We start from the raw sequence: 18,397 nt of genomic DNA, 5'->3' as shown, positions 1-18,397 counted from the left end.
GATAGTTTTGGCTACTCTGGGTCCCTTGAATTTACATATGTATTTTAGAATGTTTGTCAATTTCTGCAAAGAAGCCAGCTGGGATTTTGATAGGGATTACTTTGGATTCATAGATCATTTTGGGGAGTATTGCCACCTTAACAATAGTAAGTCTTCCAATCCATGAACATGTCATGTCTTCCCTTTATTCAGGTCTTCTATAATTTCTTTCAACAATTTTTTTTTTAGTTTTCAGAGTATACATTTTGCACTTCTTCTGTTAAATTTATTCCCAAGTATTTTCTTCTTTTTGATGTTATTGTAGATGGAATTGTTGTCTTAATTGCTTTTTCATATTGTTCATTGCAAATGTATAGAGATACAATTGGTTTTGTATCTTAATCTTATATCCTGAAACCTTGCTGAACTTATTAGTTCTAATACTTTTTTAGTAAGTTCCTTTGGACTTTTTATATACAAATCATGTATCTGTGAATAGTTTTACTTCTTTTTTCCATTCTGGATGTCTTTTTATTTCATTTTTGTGCCCAATTGCTTTGGCTAGATCCTCCAGTACAATTTTTTAAAAAAAATTTATTTTATTTATTGATTTATTTTTGGCTACTTTGGGTCTTCGTTGCTGCATGCGGGCTTTCTCTAGTTGTGGCGAGTGGGGGCTACTCTTCGTTGTGGTTTGGGCTTCTCATTGTGGTGGCTTCTCTTGTTGGGGAGCATGGGCTCTAGGTGCATGACATTCAGTAGTTGTGGCTCGCGGGCTCCAGAGCACAGGCTCAGTAGTCGTGGTGCAAGGGCTTAGTTGCTCTGTGGCATGTGGGATCTTCCCAGACCAGGGCTCAGAACCCATGTCCCCTGCATTGGCAGGCTGATTCTTAACCACCGCACCACCAGGGAAGTCTCTCCAGTACAATATTGAATAGAGGTGATGATAGCACACATCTTTGTCTTTTTCTCATCTTAGGGGCAAAGCATCCAGTCTTTCACCATTAAGTATGAGGTTAGCTGTGGATTTTTCATAGATGCCTTTTATGAGGCTGAAGAAGTTCTCTTCTATTCCTAGTTTGTTGAGTGTATTTATCATGAAATGGTGTTGGATTTTGTCAAATGCTTTTTCTGCATCTGTTGAGATAATTATGTGGTTTTTGTTTTTTATTCTATTGATGTGATATATTACATGAATTCATTTTCAGATGTTAAACCAACCTTGCATTCCTGGGATAAATCTCATGTACATGTGTTTTTCACATAAAGGATCAACAAATTCGTCTTGCAAGTCTTTCCAGGTGCGTGCCCCTAAATTCTTTATATTCTCCTGTGTTCCTGGCTTGGCTGTGGCTGTTGCATGAACCAAAGGACCCCTCCCTTGTTGGTGGGCATTGTGGTGGTATGGGGTTTTCTCTGAATCTCACCACCATGGACAAATCTGGGATGTTACTCGCCTCACACACAGGTTTCTTTGCGCATATGGGTTTTTCTAAGACAAAGTTGAGAAAGGATTGCTGATGGTAGTGTGGATAGGCCACACGTTTTTCCCCTCTTCCAGCTGTTCTGGAAAACCTACTCCTCCATACCTGTCAGCCCTGGAGTCTGCCAATATCAGGAATAGCTTTTTAAAATGCCATCTCCTTGTTTTAACCCATATTTCCCGTGCTTCCAAGTGGAGTTGGACATCCTTCTATGTTTATTGGCCATTTGCATTCCTTCTGTGAATTGCCTGTCCATGTCCTTTGCTCAGTATTACGGTTGTGTTGTTTGCTTTTCTTATTTGATTTGCAGGCAGAATTTACATTAGATAAGAATCCCTTGCCTTTTGTAGATGCAATCAATATTTATCTCTCATTCTGTCACTTGCCTTTGAACTTTGTTACAGAGTCTTTTGTCTTTTCATTTATTTATGTCCTCTTTCAAGTCCTTTGGTCAGTTTACACTGTTCCTAATCTAGGTCTTGTATTATTTCTTGCTGGGTTTATTTCTAGGTATGGTGAGTGGGATAATTTTCCTATTATTTTAAAATTCCTGTACTCCTGCTGTGTAGGAATGCCCTTGATATTTGGATGTGGCTTTTACAGTCTTTTTTTTTTAAAAAAATAGATGTATTTGTTTATTTATTTTTGGCTGCGTTGGGTCTTCATTGCTGCACGTGGGCTTTCCCTAGCTGCGGCAACCGGGGCTACTCTTCATTGCGGTGCACAGGCTTCTCATCGCAGTGGCTTCTCTTCGTTGCAGAGCACAGACTCTAGGCGAGCGGGCTTCAGTAGTTGTGGCACGCGGGCTTCAGTAGTTGTGGCTCTCAGGCTTTAGAGTGCAAGTTCACTAGTTGTGGCACACGGGCTTATTTGCTCTGCGACATGTGGGATCTTCCCGGACCAGGGCTCGAACCCGTGTCCCTTGCATTGGCAGGCGGATTCTTAACCACTGCAGCACCACGGAAACCCCTGGATGTGTCTTTTTTAAGCAGCCCTGTTGCCTGACTCTCTTACAGTTTGCTTATAGTCCCTTCAACATTTTGTTAGATTTTTGGGCAGATTCTGGGTTGTGCAAATAGGGGTATTGAATGATAAATTTAATCTTAAGGGGAAAAAAAAGATAACTTACAAACCAGAAAGAGATATCTGTAATACATATGAGTAACAAAATAATTTTTGGCAGAGGAAGGGCCCAGTGGGGTTAGCAGAACAGTAGAAATTATGTCATCTTATCAGAATTTGAGAAGCCAGGTTATCAACAATCCAAGTATTTATCCAAGAAAAATTAGTATTTAGCAAGAGAAATTAAAACAATATCCACAAGAAGACTTGCACACAAATGTTCACAGATGCTCTAAGCACAATAACAAAAGCTGGGACCAGCCCAGCTGTCTGTCACAGGAGATAAACTGCGGCATATCCAGGCCATGGACTTCTACAGAGTAACCAAAAGGAATGGACTTCTGACACTTACATCCATGTGTATGAAATCTCACATTGGGCAGAGTAAAACAGTACAGAATTTATGATTCTATTTACATAAGACTTGAGAAAGTGCCAGTTAATCATAGGGACAGTAGATTAATAGTTGCCTATATGGTGGAGGGATTGACTGAGAAGGGGCACCAAAAAAAACTTTTTGGGGTGATGGCAGTGCTCTTTATCTTGGTAGGGGTATGTATTTATCAAAACATTTATTTATTTACTTATTGTGGCAATCTTTGAAAAAATTTTATTGAAGTATAGTTGATTCACAATGTTGTGTGTAATTTCTGTTATACAGCAAAGTGACTCAGTTATACATATATATATATATTCTTTTTCATTATGGTTTATCACAGGATATTGAATAGTTCCCTGTGCTGTACAGTAGGACCTTGTTGTTTATCCATTCTATATATAATAGTTTACATCTGCTAATCCTAAACTCCCAATGCTTCCTTCCCCCAGGCAACCGCAAGTCTGTTCTCTGTGTCTGAGAGTCTGTTTTGTTTCACAGATATGTTCATTTGTGTTGTATTTTAGATTCCACATATAAGTGATATCATATGGTATTTGTCTTTTCTTTCTGGTTTACTTTGCTTAGTATCTCTAGGTCTATCCATGTTGCTGCAAATGGCATTATTTCATTCTTTTTAATGGTTGAGTACATTCCATGGTGTTTCCATGTCTTGGCTAATGTAATTAGTGCTGCTATGAACACAGGAGTGCATGTATCTTTTTGAATTATAGTTTTGTCTGCGTATACGCAGGAGTGGGGTTGCTGGATCCTATGGGAACTCGAGTTTTTTGAGGAATTTCCATACTGTTCTCCATAGTGGCTGCGCTAATTTACATTCCCACCAAGAGTGTAAACTTGCCACACCCTTTTCTGGGTGTGGCAAGTTTTGAGGGTTACCTCCAGGGAGTCAAGAAGTAAAGCCTGGCGCTTAGGAAAGCAGCCCCCAGTTAGCCAGTGGTGACCTTTGATCTCTAGAATACCTTGGAACTTGATGGGGGGAGGGTGTCCAGACTTCCAGTGACTGTCCAAAGGTAAGCTTGTTAGGTTCTTCCACTAATAAAGCGGTGGCAGCTACTGCCCAAAGGCAGCCAGGCCGACCTCGGGCCACAGAATCTAGTTGTTTGGAAAAATAACGTAGCTTCTGTATTAGGGCTCCCAGGGCTGTCCCCTGCTTTTCAGCCATGTACAAAATGAATGGCTTTTTAAAATCGGGGAGACCCAGAGCAGGAGCATTAGCGAGGACCTGTTTGATACTATTAAGAGCCTTTTCCTGTTCCCCAGTCCAAAGTAATGGTTCTGTATCGGGGCTTTTAGTGGTTTCATAGAGGGGCTTAGCCATTAGCCCAAATCCTGGGATCTAGATTCTGCAAAACGCTGCCATGTCTAAAAAGGTATGGAGATGTTTCTTTGTCTTTGGGGCAACGAGACCTGATATAGTTTGTTTTCTATCTTGAGACAGCTGTCTTCTTCCAGAGTTTATCATGTAACCCAGGTATTTAACTTGTTGCTTTGAGATTTGTGCCTTTTTCTGGGAGACCCTGTAACCCTGGGCCCCAAGGAAATTAAGAACTTCAATGATGTTCTCCTCTGAGGCTTCCATGGTAGGGCTACATAATAATGTATCATCCACGTACTGTAGAATAGCCCTTTCTTTTAGGCATATTTCCCTTTGTTCCTTTCCTAGGGCCTGGTTGAACAAAGGTGGGTTGTCCCAAAACCCCTGTGGTAGTACTGTCCGGATGTATTCTTTCATCTGGCCCGAGTGGGAATTAGCCCACTTGAAGGCAAACAGATATTGTGAGGAGGGGGTGAACTGGGATGTAAAAGAAGGTAGCCCTGAGGTCCAGCACAGCAAACCATTTAGCATTTTCAGGGACTTGGGCTAGTACGTTATAAGGATTGGCCACAAGGGGGTGAATAGGGACCACGACATCTTTTACTGCTCAGGTCTTGCACCATCCTGTATCACACGTTTGGCTTAACTGGCAGAATAGGGGCATCGCATTGAGGCTGACAGGGCGCCAAGAGGCCATGTCTCGACTATTTATGAGGGATCGTAACCCCTTCTTTCCTCTAACCTTATGGGGTATTGTCTCTTGTTAGGGTAAGTGGCTTCTGGCTTAAGGCTGATTTCCGCAGGTTGGGCATTTATGGCCCTCCCAGGGACTCCTTTGTCCCAAACTGTAGTTATTCTACTGCTTGTAGAATATGGCTGGGAATAGGCCCTTCCTCTTCTTTTTGATCTGCCTTAGCTGGGGTCAAGATAAGGGGCTGCTCGGGGCCTCCTAACCATAATATGGCCTTGAGAGAGCCCAGAAGATCTCTCCCCAGTAGTGGGGTAGGACACTCAGGCCCAACTGAAAAGCCATGTAATATCAAATGCTGCTCAAATTGGCAAGTGGGAGGCCCAGTAAAGTACTGGGTGCGAGGCTTTCCATCGACGCCCGTCACTGTGCAGCTTTTAGAGGAAAGAGGCCCAGCATGAGAAACCAGGACAGAGTAAATGGCTCCTGTATCAATTTAAAAAATGGATCTTCCTACCTGCTACGTCAAGGACCACTGGGGCTCCTCGATGGAGAGAGACATCTCACGGGAGGAGCTGCCAGAATCCCTGGGCTGCCTCAGTCTTCCAGCCTGGCCATCTCAAGAGCAGGAGCCCCCCTATCCCTTGGGGACCGCGGGCATTCCCATCTCCAATGACCGGTCTGTTTGCAGACTGGGCTTGGCCCGGGGGTCTCCTTCTGGTACTCATGGGCCCGATGGCCAGTTGACTTGCATTTGAAGCATTCCGCCTTGTTGGTCTCATCTCCAGACTGATGGTTGAACCTTCTTTCACCCTTTGGGTTGCTCTGAGGTTGCAAGGCATGGCTGACAGCAATGGCTATCAGTTTAGCTTGAACCTTGGCCTGCCTTTTTTCATGTTGAGTTCTTTCCTCCTCCTCAGTTTATTGTGATGATTAGATATCCCAAAGGCTACCTCTAGGAGTTGTGACATAGGGGTTTGAGGGCCTAATTGTAACTTTTGGAGTTTTTGCCTAATATCAGGGGCAGACTGACTGGTAAAGTGTTGTCCCAGCAGGGATTGACCCTTGGGAGTGGAGAGGTCTCTGTTAGTAGATTTTCTAACAACCTTCCACAAGCTGTCCCTGAAAGAGAATGGGTTTTTTCTTCCTCATGGGTAACTTCCTTGACCTTTTCATAGTTGACTGGCTTCCAAATACACTTTCTCATTCCTTCTAATAGGCACTGGACCTTGTGATTCTTGGCCCTTTTCCCCCTAGGGGATTATAATCCCAAGTGGGCTCCTGATTTGGGACTGTGTCCCCACCCACATCATAAATGTTGGATTGGTCCCTGGTGAGCTTGTCAGCGTGTCCCTGCCAGAATTCCTGGGCTGCCTCAGAAAAAGAGAATCTTTTGCTTCTCTTCATGGGTACAGCAAGTAGAAGAGACAATTTGGATGTCCCTCCAAGTTAAATCAAGGGCCAGGGTTAGAGCTTGAAATCCTCCGTGAATCTAATCCCAGAGGTGTTTCTTCTGACTTAGAGGGGGATGCTCCCGTGTTGAGCAAACTTGAAACCAGGGATCCGAGTCAGGGCACCAAGGGCCCTAAGTCTGGACCCGGGGGCTAGGTCGGCTGGTGGGTTCGGGCCACCTCCCCAGCCCCCTGTGGGCCCAATTCCTCCTTTGACTGTGGCGTACGGAACCACCAAGAATGAACTTTCCCACCTCGTACTTGATCCTGAAAGACTCAAAACTCATTTAATTGTACACTTAAGGTGTAAGTATTTTACTGCATGAGAGTTAATCTCAATTAAAATATTAAAATAATCAAAGTCGTGTTAGCAGCCATCTGGATCTTTACCCCAGTCTGCCCCACCAGCTCCATGCAGATTTCACTCTTCCTTCCTATTGCCTGTGTCCTCATGGCGGGCCAGGCCTCCATCTGGGGGCTGTGTTATCACCCCCTATTTCTACCTCCTGTGTAATTCCAGCTTAAGGGGCTCCAGATAGGGGTTCATCTGGGCCAGGAGGACAGAGATGTGCACACCCCATCAGCTGCTTCCTGGGAAGGGTTTCACATTTATTGATCATCTGGAAGCCTCAGCCTTGGGGATGAACCCGCTGACAGCCTCTGGGGAAGAAGCCTGACTGTCAGGGAAGGGCCCAGGGCTGGGTCTCCACTGTGCTGGGTTCTCAGCTGGGGGAGACAAAATCAGTCATGAATTTCTCTTACCCCAGCTCTGCTCAATCATGTGGTTATTTTTTCTTTTTCTTCATGTGGTTATTTTTATCAATCAAACTGTACTGTCGAGTGTATTTGTACAAATTATAAGATTTTATTATTTAACTTAATAGGTAACTAATACAGAAACAGAAAAGAACATTTCACACCACATTATATTTCTTATAATTAATTAGATTATATTTTAATACAAAAACTCATCAAAATTTCACTTAAACTCAGCAAACATGAAGTATCTACTAGGCGTAGAATTATTTATTTACTCTGTGCTCTGGGAGCTGTAACATGAGGTTGGAAGGTCTGGGTGGGGGGCTAATTCAGGCTGGAGGGGCATTAAGCTGGGGAGGAAAGGGCAGGTGTAAGAATTAGTGTGGACTGGTTTCCAGCCTTGATGTTTTTGTTCCTCACCGGTCTGTGCCCCTGAGATCCTCCATCGCTTCCCTCTGAACAGAGAGTGGCTTCTTAGAAGGCTGTTGCAATCAGTTATTTATTTTGTTTTATTTATCTTATTTTATTTTTAATTGAAGTATAGTTGATTTACAATGTTGTGTTAATTTCTGCTGTATAGCAAAGCGATTCCATTATACATGTATATGCATTCTTGTTTTTGTATGCTTTTCCATTATGGTTTATTACAGGACATTGAATATAGTTCCTGTGCTATACAGTAGGACCTTGTTGCTTGTACTTTAAACAGTAAAACGGTACCAAGTCAGCCACTAGCTGTGCTTCCTCTGCTATGTGCATCAGATTACCTGGCATACCTGTGTGTACCTGGGACTGAGTTGCATCCAGGAGCGTGGGAACCTTGCTTTAAGGAGGGTTCTGGAGGCCAGTTGATGCTCCAGGGAGCGACTCTGCTGATGAATTCCTCAGCAGAGCTTCCTCGGGTCAGCCCCAAGGGCACATAGCTAAGGGTGGCCTCAGAGGTGGAGGCCATCCTGGGATGGCTGCCAGGCCAGTGACTCAGTAAATGCATACCTATGAGAATCAAGCCCTGGAGAAGGCCAGGCTGAGCAGTTTCATGGTGGAGGTGCACCTCTGATTTCCCTCTTTCAATGAGTCCCAAAGCTCTTTTTAATGCATGACAGTAAAGAATTTTCTTTGAATCACCAAGACTTATAGAACAGAATATAATTATATAAACGTATTCATCAAGCAAGGATTTCTAGACCACGTTTTCTAAGTTTGTAAAATATCATTATAGAGCTAAGAGTTTATTCTAGATCACAGCACTTCAAAATGAGATTGGAGGTAAACAAGGGAAGAGATCTGTAATTATGAGACCTGTATCATTTCTTTACGTTCTAAAATGAACAAATTTGTAATTAGTGTGTAACAATTTATTATCTACATAAACACGTACAACTTCTCCCAGTAATTTTGAGAGAATGCTGGATTTTATATTCACAACCCACCACGTTTATTGTTGCATCTTATAGTCTATAATTTTGCTAACAATTTAGAAATAATAGTATAATTCTTTCAAACTACATCCACCACCCAAATGCTAAACAAGCAACATGATGGAACAGAACATGCAAATGTAGGTAGCAAAGGGGCCAATGGATTCTGACAGATAAAGTGGGTATAAACCAAGCATGTGCTGCTGGCTGGGTGTTGTTTCCTGGTATTTTCATCAGTGTCTTTTGGAGGCGGGTCCAGTCGAAGGAGACAGTGTCAAGGCACATGGGACGGAGGGCATAAGGGCATCCTGTGTGGCAGCTCAGAGGACCGAAGCCCTGGCGGGAAGGGAGGCGACCTGTCGGGTGGGAGCCCAGCACCTGGTCCCTGCGTGCTCCTTAGGACTCCTTCCACTGAAGAAAAAGAGAAGTTGGTTGGGTCCTGACCCAGGGAAGTCCCTGGGTGGCGCTGGCTTCTGGTTGGGTGGCCTAGGCTCTCCAAAATGCTTCAGGACCTGCTCATTCTCCATCCCTTGGTTCTGCTTCCCTTGGGGTTGCCTCCATTCCAGATGGGAGGGGAGTTGGTTGCTAGCAGCTCTAGACGGACATTCCGCCGCCCCACCAGCTCAAGGGTAGAGTTTCCCCAGTTTCGAAATCTTGGGCCGAGCTTTGTGAGCCAGAGTTGGGCCTCAGGGCTTTCCTGGGTGAGATGCTGTCACCCGGAGGAAAAGAGGGAGGGCTGGGTGGGCGAATCCCACAGTGTCCCCTTGTGACCCTGGTGACACATCAGCATCATCTCCTGAATGACTCGAGAGACCTTCTGAAGGGACAAAAACCAAATCAAACCAAACCAAACCAGAGGAAAGAAGATGCATGCGATGTGATAGTGTTTATGATGCTTAAAAAACAAACCCAGACTCACGTGGTATATTTTCCATGGTACACACACATATAGGTATGTAAAAAACCTTTTTTTTAGGGGTCAGAAGGGTAGATAGGAAATTCATTTCAGTGTTTACCTCTGAAAAGTTGGGGAGGAGACTGGAATGAGACATCAAGAGGGCTCTGACTTTGTATATACTAGCCTAAACTAAACTTTAATGTTTAATTAAATAATAATTTGCATATAACTAAACAATAATTTACATATATATATATATATTTTTTTGCGTTACGCGGGCCTCTCACTGCTGTGGCCTCTCCCGTTGCGGAGCACAGGCTCTGGATGCGCAGGCTCAGCGGCCGTGGCTCAAGGGCCCAGCCGCTCCGCGGCATGTGGGATCTTCCCGAACTGGGGCACGAACCCGTGTCCCCTGCATCGGCAGGCGGACTCTCAACCACTGCGCCACCAGGGAAGGCCCTAATTTACATATTTTTGGTGTATAGTGTTGAATTTTGACAAATGCATAAAGTCGTGTAACTACCACCACAATCATGATGAAGAAGTCTCACCACCCCAAAAATATACCCTGTAGTTAACCCCTCCACAAATCCCAGCATCTGGAAACCACTGATCTACTGTCCACTCCTAGAATTTTGCCTGTTAGAGAGTCATATAACTGGAATCATACTGTATGTAGCCTTTTGAGTCTGGTTTCTTTGGTCCATGTTGCTGTATGTAACAGTAGTTTGTTCCTGGTTTTCTGCTGAGTGATATTCCATTGTCTGGATGGACCAGTTTGCTTACCTTGTTGAAGGAGATTTGGGTTATTTCCAGTTTGGGGCCATTATGAATAAAGTGGCTATAAATATTCAAATAAAGATTCGTGTGAACATAAGTTTTCACTTTTCTAGGGTAAATACCTATGTGTGGGATTGCTGGGTCAAAGGTAAGTGTATGTTTCACTTACCTATGACCAGATCAGAAACTGCACTCTTTCCCATAATGCTTATGCCATTTTGCATACCCATCAGCAATGGATGAGAACTCAAGTTCAAGTTCTACCACGTTACCAGCACTTGGTAGTGCCAATGTTCTTATTTTAGCTGTTCCAATATGTGTGGTGGTTTCCATTTGTGGTTTAAAAAAGACATTTTATTTTGAAATAATTTTAGACTTACAGAAGAGTTGCAAAAATAGTACAGAGAGTCCTTCGTCAGATCCCCAATATTAACATATTACATAATTTGGTGTGTTTATCAAAACAAAGAAATTAATATAGGTGCAACACTGTTAACTAAACTGCAGACTATATTCAGATTTCCCTAGTTTTGCACTAAGGTCCATTTTTGGTTCCAGGATCCAACCTGGATCTCACATGGCATGTAGTCTTCCTGTCTCATTAGTTTCTTCCAGTAGGTACTGGCCAGGTATTTTGTGGAATGTCCCTCAATTTAGATTTGTCTAAATTTTTTTCATAAATGGACTGAGATTATGGGTTTTGGGGAGGACACCATGCAGTACTTTTCTTTTTTTTTGTCTTTGTTATTTTCTGGCTCTGCCAGCTCATCTGTGTATTCTCAGTCCCAGCCCTGGACAGTCTTCCCCAGGGACCCCTGGTTCCTTGTATTAGAGAAGAGTATTTAGAAACCAAGTTCTGGGTGCTGGGTGAGCTCATTGCTACTGAGGTGTCACTGCTTCTAGGCCCTCTCAGCAGACAGAACTAGGGAATTCTAAACATGCATATATACATATCTATTTTCTGTCTGTCTGGGTACATATTGATACTTTAACACATGAGTTCATACTGATATTTCTAACTGCAGTCCAGCACCACAGTGTTCTTTCTTGCATCCCCCCCTTGCTTTTTCGGTAACTTCATTCTCAGTCAGTGAAAAACCTGTCTCTGTCATTATCTCCAATACATTTACTTATTTGTTCAACTCTACCAGACATGTAAAATGGTTTCAGAATTCAGAGCTTGTATCTGTTTGAGAAACAAATCTGCCAACCAGAGCACAGTTTATGTACAGTTCTTTTTTTCTTTAGTCTTACAGTATCTAGTCAATATACACTGTCTTAGCTCCTTTTTTCTTCACCAGTTTCAGTGTGGTTAAACCATCCATTTGTAAACAAATTTATTTGTCACAGTGTGCATTTCATCTTGGATTCCCCTGACTTTCTGGGTGATTTCTACATAATTTTTTTTTTTTTTTTTTTGGCGGTACGCAGGCCTCTCACCGCTGTGGCCTCTCCCGTTGTGGAGCACAGGCTCCGGACGCGCAGGCTCAGCAGCCATGGCTCACGGGCCCAGCCACTCCGCGGCATGTGGGATCTTCCCGGACTGGGGCACGAACCCGCGTCCCCTGTATCGGCAGGCGGACTCCCAACCACTGCGCCACCAGGGAAGCCCTCTAAATAATTTTATACAGTAAAATTTACTCTTTGTGGTGTACAGATCTATGGATTGTTGACAAATTACACACGCTGATTTTCCAGTGTTGAACCAGCCTTGTATTCCTGGGATAAACTCCATTTAGTATCCTTTTAATATATTGCTGGATTAAATTTGCTAATATTTTGTTGAGGAATTTTGCATCTATGTTCGTGTTGCATATCGGTCCATGGTTTTCTTTTCTTGTAAATTCTTTTTCTGTTTTTGGTATCAGCATAAATCTGACCTCATACAGTGACTTGGGAAGTTTCCCTCCTGTTTTATTTTCTTGAAAAGGTTGTGTAGAATTGATATGATTTTTTTCTTAATTGTCTGATAGAATTCACCAATGAAACCATGTGGGCATGAAGCTTTCTTTGTTGGAAGGTCTCCATTACAAATTCAATTTAAAAAATAGATATAGTACTATTTATTTCTTCTTGAGTGAGCTTTGGTGGTTTCTTATGCATACATTAACCATACATTAATCATACATTAACCATACATTAATCATACGTTAAATATATTTACAATACAATCAGCAATCCCACTCCTAGGTATTTGCCCAAGTGAATTGAAAATTTCTGTTCACACCAAAACCTTGCAATTCAGAAGCCCATGGCAAGTTGTAGCACACACTATAGGAATATCTAGGAATGGCTCCTGCTTGACGCCAATTCCTAGGGCTTCAAGATCAGACAGCCCTTGGCTCCCAGTTGAATAAACTAGGTCTAAGCATATCAATGTGGATAAAGCTTGTAAACATAACACTGGATGAAAAGCAAGTTGTCAGAGGATACAGCAATATGTAACCACTTAAGTAAAACAATGTGATACATTGGTCCTGGGTATATACTATGTAGTAAAAGTATAAAATTGAAGAGAAGGTATGTGTACCAAACTCAGGCTGGGTTAGGGATGGATAATGGGTTGGGGCAAGATTCTCTGGAGGTGATGACTGATTCCAAGGGATGCTGGATAGACTCCTTTCCTACAGGTTGGGACTTATGGAATGAGAGATTGGAGACACGATAAAAGAACAGTATTTCTGTAGGCAGCCTGAGCCATGATACCACCTGCTTCAACTCAAGTCAGTAAACACCCGCTAATTACCTACTAGGTAGGTGTGAGCAGAGCCGCCCTGGATGATGAGGATGTAAAAGGTAGCTTAACATCTCTAGGGAGGAGCTGACAGCTTAAAGACACAGACAGCCATGGAAATAAGACTGTAAATAAGACAAGAGGATGATGTGTTCAGCCCCAGAACGCTGTTTGAAGTACAGAAGAAGCAGTGAGGTGGGAGGGAGTTTTATCTTCCTCTGGGAGGGCAGACAGAGTATAGCTGGCCTGGGTTCTGAAGACTGAATAGGAGTTTTTCTGAAGGGGGTGCAGTTGGATAATGGCTAATATTTACTGAACGCTTACTCTGTGCCAGGCACTGTTATAAGTGCCTTGCGGGTATTAGTGCTTTGAGTTATTACCGTGATCTAGTGAAGTAGGTACTGTTGTGGTCCTATTTATAGACAAGGAAACCAAGGTTCATAGAAGTTAAACCTGCTCCCGTGGGGAGCGCGTGGGGATGCAGGTTGAATCCTCCGCAGGTTGACTCCAAAGCCTCTGTGCTTAATCGTGCCCATCTTCCTGCTTGCGTGACGTGGGGTACGGGACGTGGGGGATGACTTCTAGGGGACTGGGATGATCTGGATCACGACTGTCACATCCTGCCATAAATACTATTGAACCACAAAGCCAGGATGCTGCCCTCCCTTCAGTTCTTCTCCAGTGTTTCTCATCTGATTGGGGAGAAAATCTTTGCTTTGAAGCTAGTGTGTCATGAATGTGCTAGCCTTCTTCCTCACTCTCCTTGGTGGAGATTAATAGACAGAAAGACAGAGACAGAGAGACAGAGACAGAGAAGACAGGGGTGCAGGCAACAAAATGTGCAATGTTTTGTTTGGGTCATGCTTGTAGTTATATAGAGATAGCTCAAGTAAATACTTAAGGAAAATGAAGCAGTAATACTTAAGTAAAATGAGTTGACTTAAATACAACCATTAAGTCCATAATAAAGGCTCACTGTCCAGCATGGTAGAGGAGGGGTCCTCTGAGCCCTGGCGAGTGAGCAGGACTGCACTAGGCTCCCCATGTGTCCCCCAGGAGTCCTAGGAGCTCTAACAGGGACGTGTGGCTTCCCTAGGAGCCACCCGGAGTCCCTCAGTGGGCTGATTTCATCTCCCCCGTGTGCTGGAAGTGAGCTTGGCCTCCACTCTCTTGACCTTGACCACGAAGGAGACACTTCGGGATGTGAGGGCTTGTCTCCATGGCTTTTCTAGTCTACCCTTCCTGCCTTGGGTTTCCGAGATCTGCACACGTGCCTCTGGACTCAGGCTCTCAACCTGTCACCTTTATTTCTCTGGCAGCAGCACAGTTAAAGAACAAACAGTATCTGTTAACCCACCTCGGGGTTCTGATGTACTTTGCTCCATTAACAATTTAGTGAGGTGGACTGAATTGGATTGATTCTCCCCCAAATCAATATACAGATGATTATTGTTTCAGGGCACTTCTGAGTGGTTCAGCAAGGCTGAGGGGAGCTTTCTGATTGAAAATTGGAACCACACTCCTTGTTCAAAATTACAGTGGAGAGGGTTATGTAAAGTAAGGGGGTGACCTGGCACTAACCTTTTTATTGCAGTAGAATCTTTTTTTTCTTTTTGGAATGGTGCTTTTATGACATACTTCATACTTACTATCACTGTTCCAGGCCTATAATTTGAAAATTACTGCTCAGTACTGAAGGTGAAATGATTTTACTGCTATTATTCTATTATTCTCTTAAAGTTGGAAGAACCAGCAATGGCTTGGAGAGTGTCTATGGCTAGATGCACTTCGCCGTGCTGAGCCCATCACCAGAAGTGCCTGCAGATGTGGCCCATCACTGGGCTGTGGCTGGGATGCCTGGGCATTGCACAGGGTGGAGGAGGTGCTCAGCTCTGAGGCCTGCTCTTCCCCCATCACCCCTGGCAGACCAAGGTTCTGGGAGGTTCCAGTATTGAGCCACACTAAATCCAAAACAGCAACTCAGGCTGGCCCACTCACCCCACAGAGCCCAGTGGAAATGGTGTCACAACCCCGAACTTTGCCAGTTTATTTTTAGTATTTTTTAATTGTGGTAAAATACACATTACACACAATTTACCATTTTAACCATTTTTAAGTGTGTAGTTCAGTGACATTAAGTACATTCACATTGTGTGTAACCGTCACCACCATCCTTCTCCAGAGCTCTTTCATTTTCCCAACTGAAACTCCGTACCTGTTAATCAATGACTCCCCATTCATTCCCCCCTCCAGCCCCCAGCAACCACCTTCCTACTTTCTGTCTCTATAAATTTCACGACTCTAGGTCCCTTATACAAGGGAATCACACAGTATTTGTCCTTTTGTGACTGGCTTGTTTCACTTAGCATAATGTTCTCAAGGTTCATCCATGTTGAAGCCTGTATCAGAACATCCTTCCTGTTTAAGGCTGAATAATATTCCATTATATCTATATCTGTATCTATCTATCTCTATCACATTTTGTTTATCCATTCATTTATTAATGGGCACTTATGTTGTTTCTACCTATTGGTTACTGTGAATAATGCTGCCATGAACACGAGTGTACAAACACCTCCTGGAGTTCCTGCTTTCAATTCTTTTGGGTATATACCCAGAAGTGGACTAGCTAGATCATATGGTAGCTCTATATTTAACCTTTTGAGGAACTGCCAAGCTGTTTCCCACAGCAGCTGCACCATTTTACATTCCCATCAGCAACGCACTAGGGTTCTAACTTCTCCACATTCTCGCCAACACTTGTTATTTTCTTTCTTTCTTTTTGTAATAGCTCTCTTAATAGATGTAAAGTGGTATCTCATTGTGATTTTGATATTTCTAGTATTTTTAATGCAAATAAACCTTAACTCCCTTTCTCTAAAGCTATTCTTTTCTTGCTTCCTCTCCTGTCCTTCCATCATCTTATTTCAAAGTTGTACAACATTAACTGCCGTTCAGAAATCCCAGTTGCAGGCTTTCATGTTAGTTTCTACTTAAATGGCTCACATTTTAAAACATCATTTGAGAAACACAGATTTTAATGTATATGAGAGCAAAATAGCCATAGAGCAAAATAGCCCCTGTCCTGTGAGGCTCCTCTGCGGGGTCCCAGAGGGATCTTATAAAGTGTCCGAGGATGGTTTCTGCCCAAGGAGAGACTTATCTTTTAAACCTTTAAGAAATGTGTTTATTTAGTTTTGGTTGCACTGGGTCTTCGTTGCTGCGTGCAGGCTTTCTCTAGTTGCGGCAAGTGGGCGCTACTCTTCGTTGTGGTGCGCCGGCTTCTCATTTTGGTGGCTTCTCTTGTTGCGGAGCACGGGCTCTAGGCACACGGGCTTCAGTAGTTGTGGCACGCGCACTCAGTAGTTGTGGCTTGCGGGCTCCAGAGCGCAGGCTCAGTAGTTGTGGCGCATGGACTCTAGAGCGCGGGCTCAGTAGTTGTGGTGCACGGGCTTACTTGTTCTGCAGCGTGTGGGATCCTCCCGGACCAGGGAATGAACCCATGTCCCCTGCATTGGCAGGAGGATTCTTAACCACTGCGCCACCAGGGAAGGGAGAGACTTATCTTAAATGAATACAGAACAATCCCTCCACCACTGGCTCGAGTGAGTGGCTGGCCTCAGGTGCTTGGAGTGCTTCTCTCCAAGGGGGCCCTGGACACGTGGGGTCAGTCAGAACGTCCACACACTGGAGGGGCTGCTCACAAGGCTTAGAACATCTCTCCAAATGCTCTCTGGCTCTGCTTCTTGACTGTTCTCCTGGTCAAGAAAGAAGAGTAGAAATTAGCTCTGGGAAGGGTGGAAACGTTCTGAGGCCAGGATGAGTTGGGTGGAGAGGAGGCTTGGAGAGGTGGTAGGCAGGGCTAGTCCCACAGGATCACAAAGCTCAGGTTAAAAACTTTGAAGTCCGTCCTGGAGCATTTTCTGCAAGGAGCATGGTCCACTTTGCATGTTAAAATGTGAGCTGGGCTTCCCTGGTGGAGCAGTGGTTGAGAGTCCGCCTGCCGATGCAGGGGACATGGGTTCGTGCCCCGGTCCGGGAATATCCCACATGCCGCGGAGCGGCTGGGCCCGTGAGCCATGGCCGCTGAGCCTGCGCGTCCGGAGGCTGTGCTCCGCAGCGGGAGAGGCCACGACAGTGAGAGGCCCGCGTACCACAAAAAAAAAAAAAGAAAAAGTGAGCTGTTGATTGGGAGGCAGGGGACCACGTAGGAGGCCCAAGAGAGAGGAGATGGTGACTGGGACCAGGGAGGTGGCCTGGTGGTAGAGAGAAGTGGGTAGATTCGAGATACATTGTGGGGACGAGCTATCAGGACTTAGTGATGGATTGGCCTCGGGGGATTAGAGTAGAAATTATTGACTCAGTAAATGATGCAGCCAGAACTGAACTGGGCACAATAGGGAAGGTGCAGATGGCAGAGTGGGAGGTGTCTGGACAATGAAGACTTTGCCCGCCTGGAAGTCACTTGCAGTAAACCTGGACAGGTGGTCATAAGCCCTTGTTCCAGCTTGGCTTGCCAAAGCCATATTTGGCCTTTGATCCTCAAAGAAATTAACTATTTGAGATCAAGAAAGACAATTACCAGGAATTCCATGGTGGTCTAGTGGTTAGGATTCGGCGCTTTCATTGCTGTGGCCCAGGTTCAATCCCTGGTCAGGGAACTGACATCCTGCAAACCGTGCAGCATGGCCAAAATAGAAAAAAAAAAAAAAGAAAGATAATTACCATCCAACTTGGCATCCTCTACATAGTGTCCAGCAACCAGCTGGGTAAGAGCCGGCTTGAGTTGTGCCTGCATTTTGGTGAGTGGGTTCTTCCAGACGGGGATTTATGTGGGACACCTCCATGCCCCTTCCTTCTCCTCTCTGCTTGCCCTCTTCTCCTCACTCCTGGAGAAGATTGCTGAGGGCCTCAGTGGCCCACAGTCTGAATCTCATGAGACACGTGTGAGGGACAGCAGCTTTGCTTCCTCCTAACTGGGAAGGCCAGCTTCCTGCCAGGAGGACCTTGATTCCCCGCCTGGATCCCTCTGCCCCACTGCTCCCTTGTCTGCCCCCACCAGTCTGCATGTTCTCAGGGTCTGTTACTTGCATCACCCTCTCTCCAGTACTAAATTCTCCAGTAGCTGGAAGATTTTGGGTTGTGAGGGACACAAACCTCCTGGATACAAGCAAGCCAAGGTAGAATGTTTGTTAAGAAGTTGAGGGGGACCCAGTGACTGCAGCCAGTGTGTCGGGTCCTACCGCAGAGATTAGGCTTCCAGGAACTGCTCCAGAAGTAGTGAGAAGTGTTGGGGGAGAGGACTGAGCCAGGGTTACACTGGGGACCTCTAGAGAGGCCCCTGCCTGGGGCGGCAGCCTCTAGAGGGC

The sequence above is a fragment of the Lagenorhynchus albirostris genome, chromosome 19 (assembly GCF_949774975.1).
Source record: "Lagenorhynchus albirostris chromosome 19, mLagAlb1.1, whole genome shotgun sequence".
Taxonomy (NCBI): Eukaryota; Metazoa; Chordata; class Mammalia; order Artiodactyla; family Delphinidae; genus Lagenorhynchus; species Lagenorhynchus albirostris.
The sequence above is the reverse complement of the archived record's forward strand: the minus strand, read 5'-3'. Positions refer to the sequence as shown.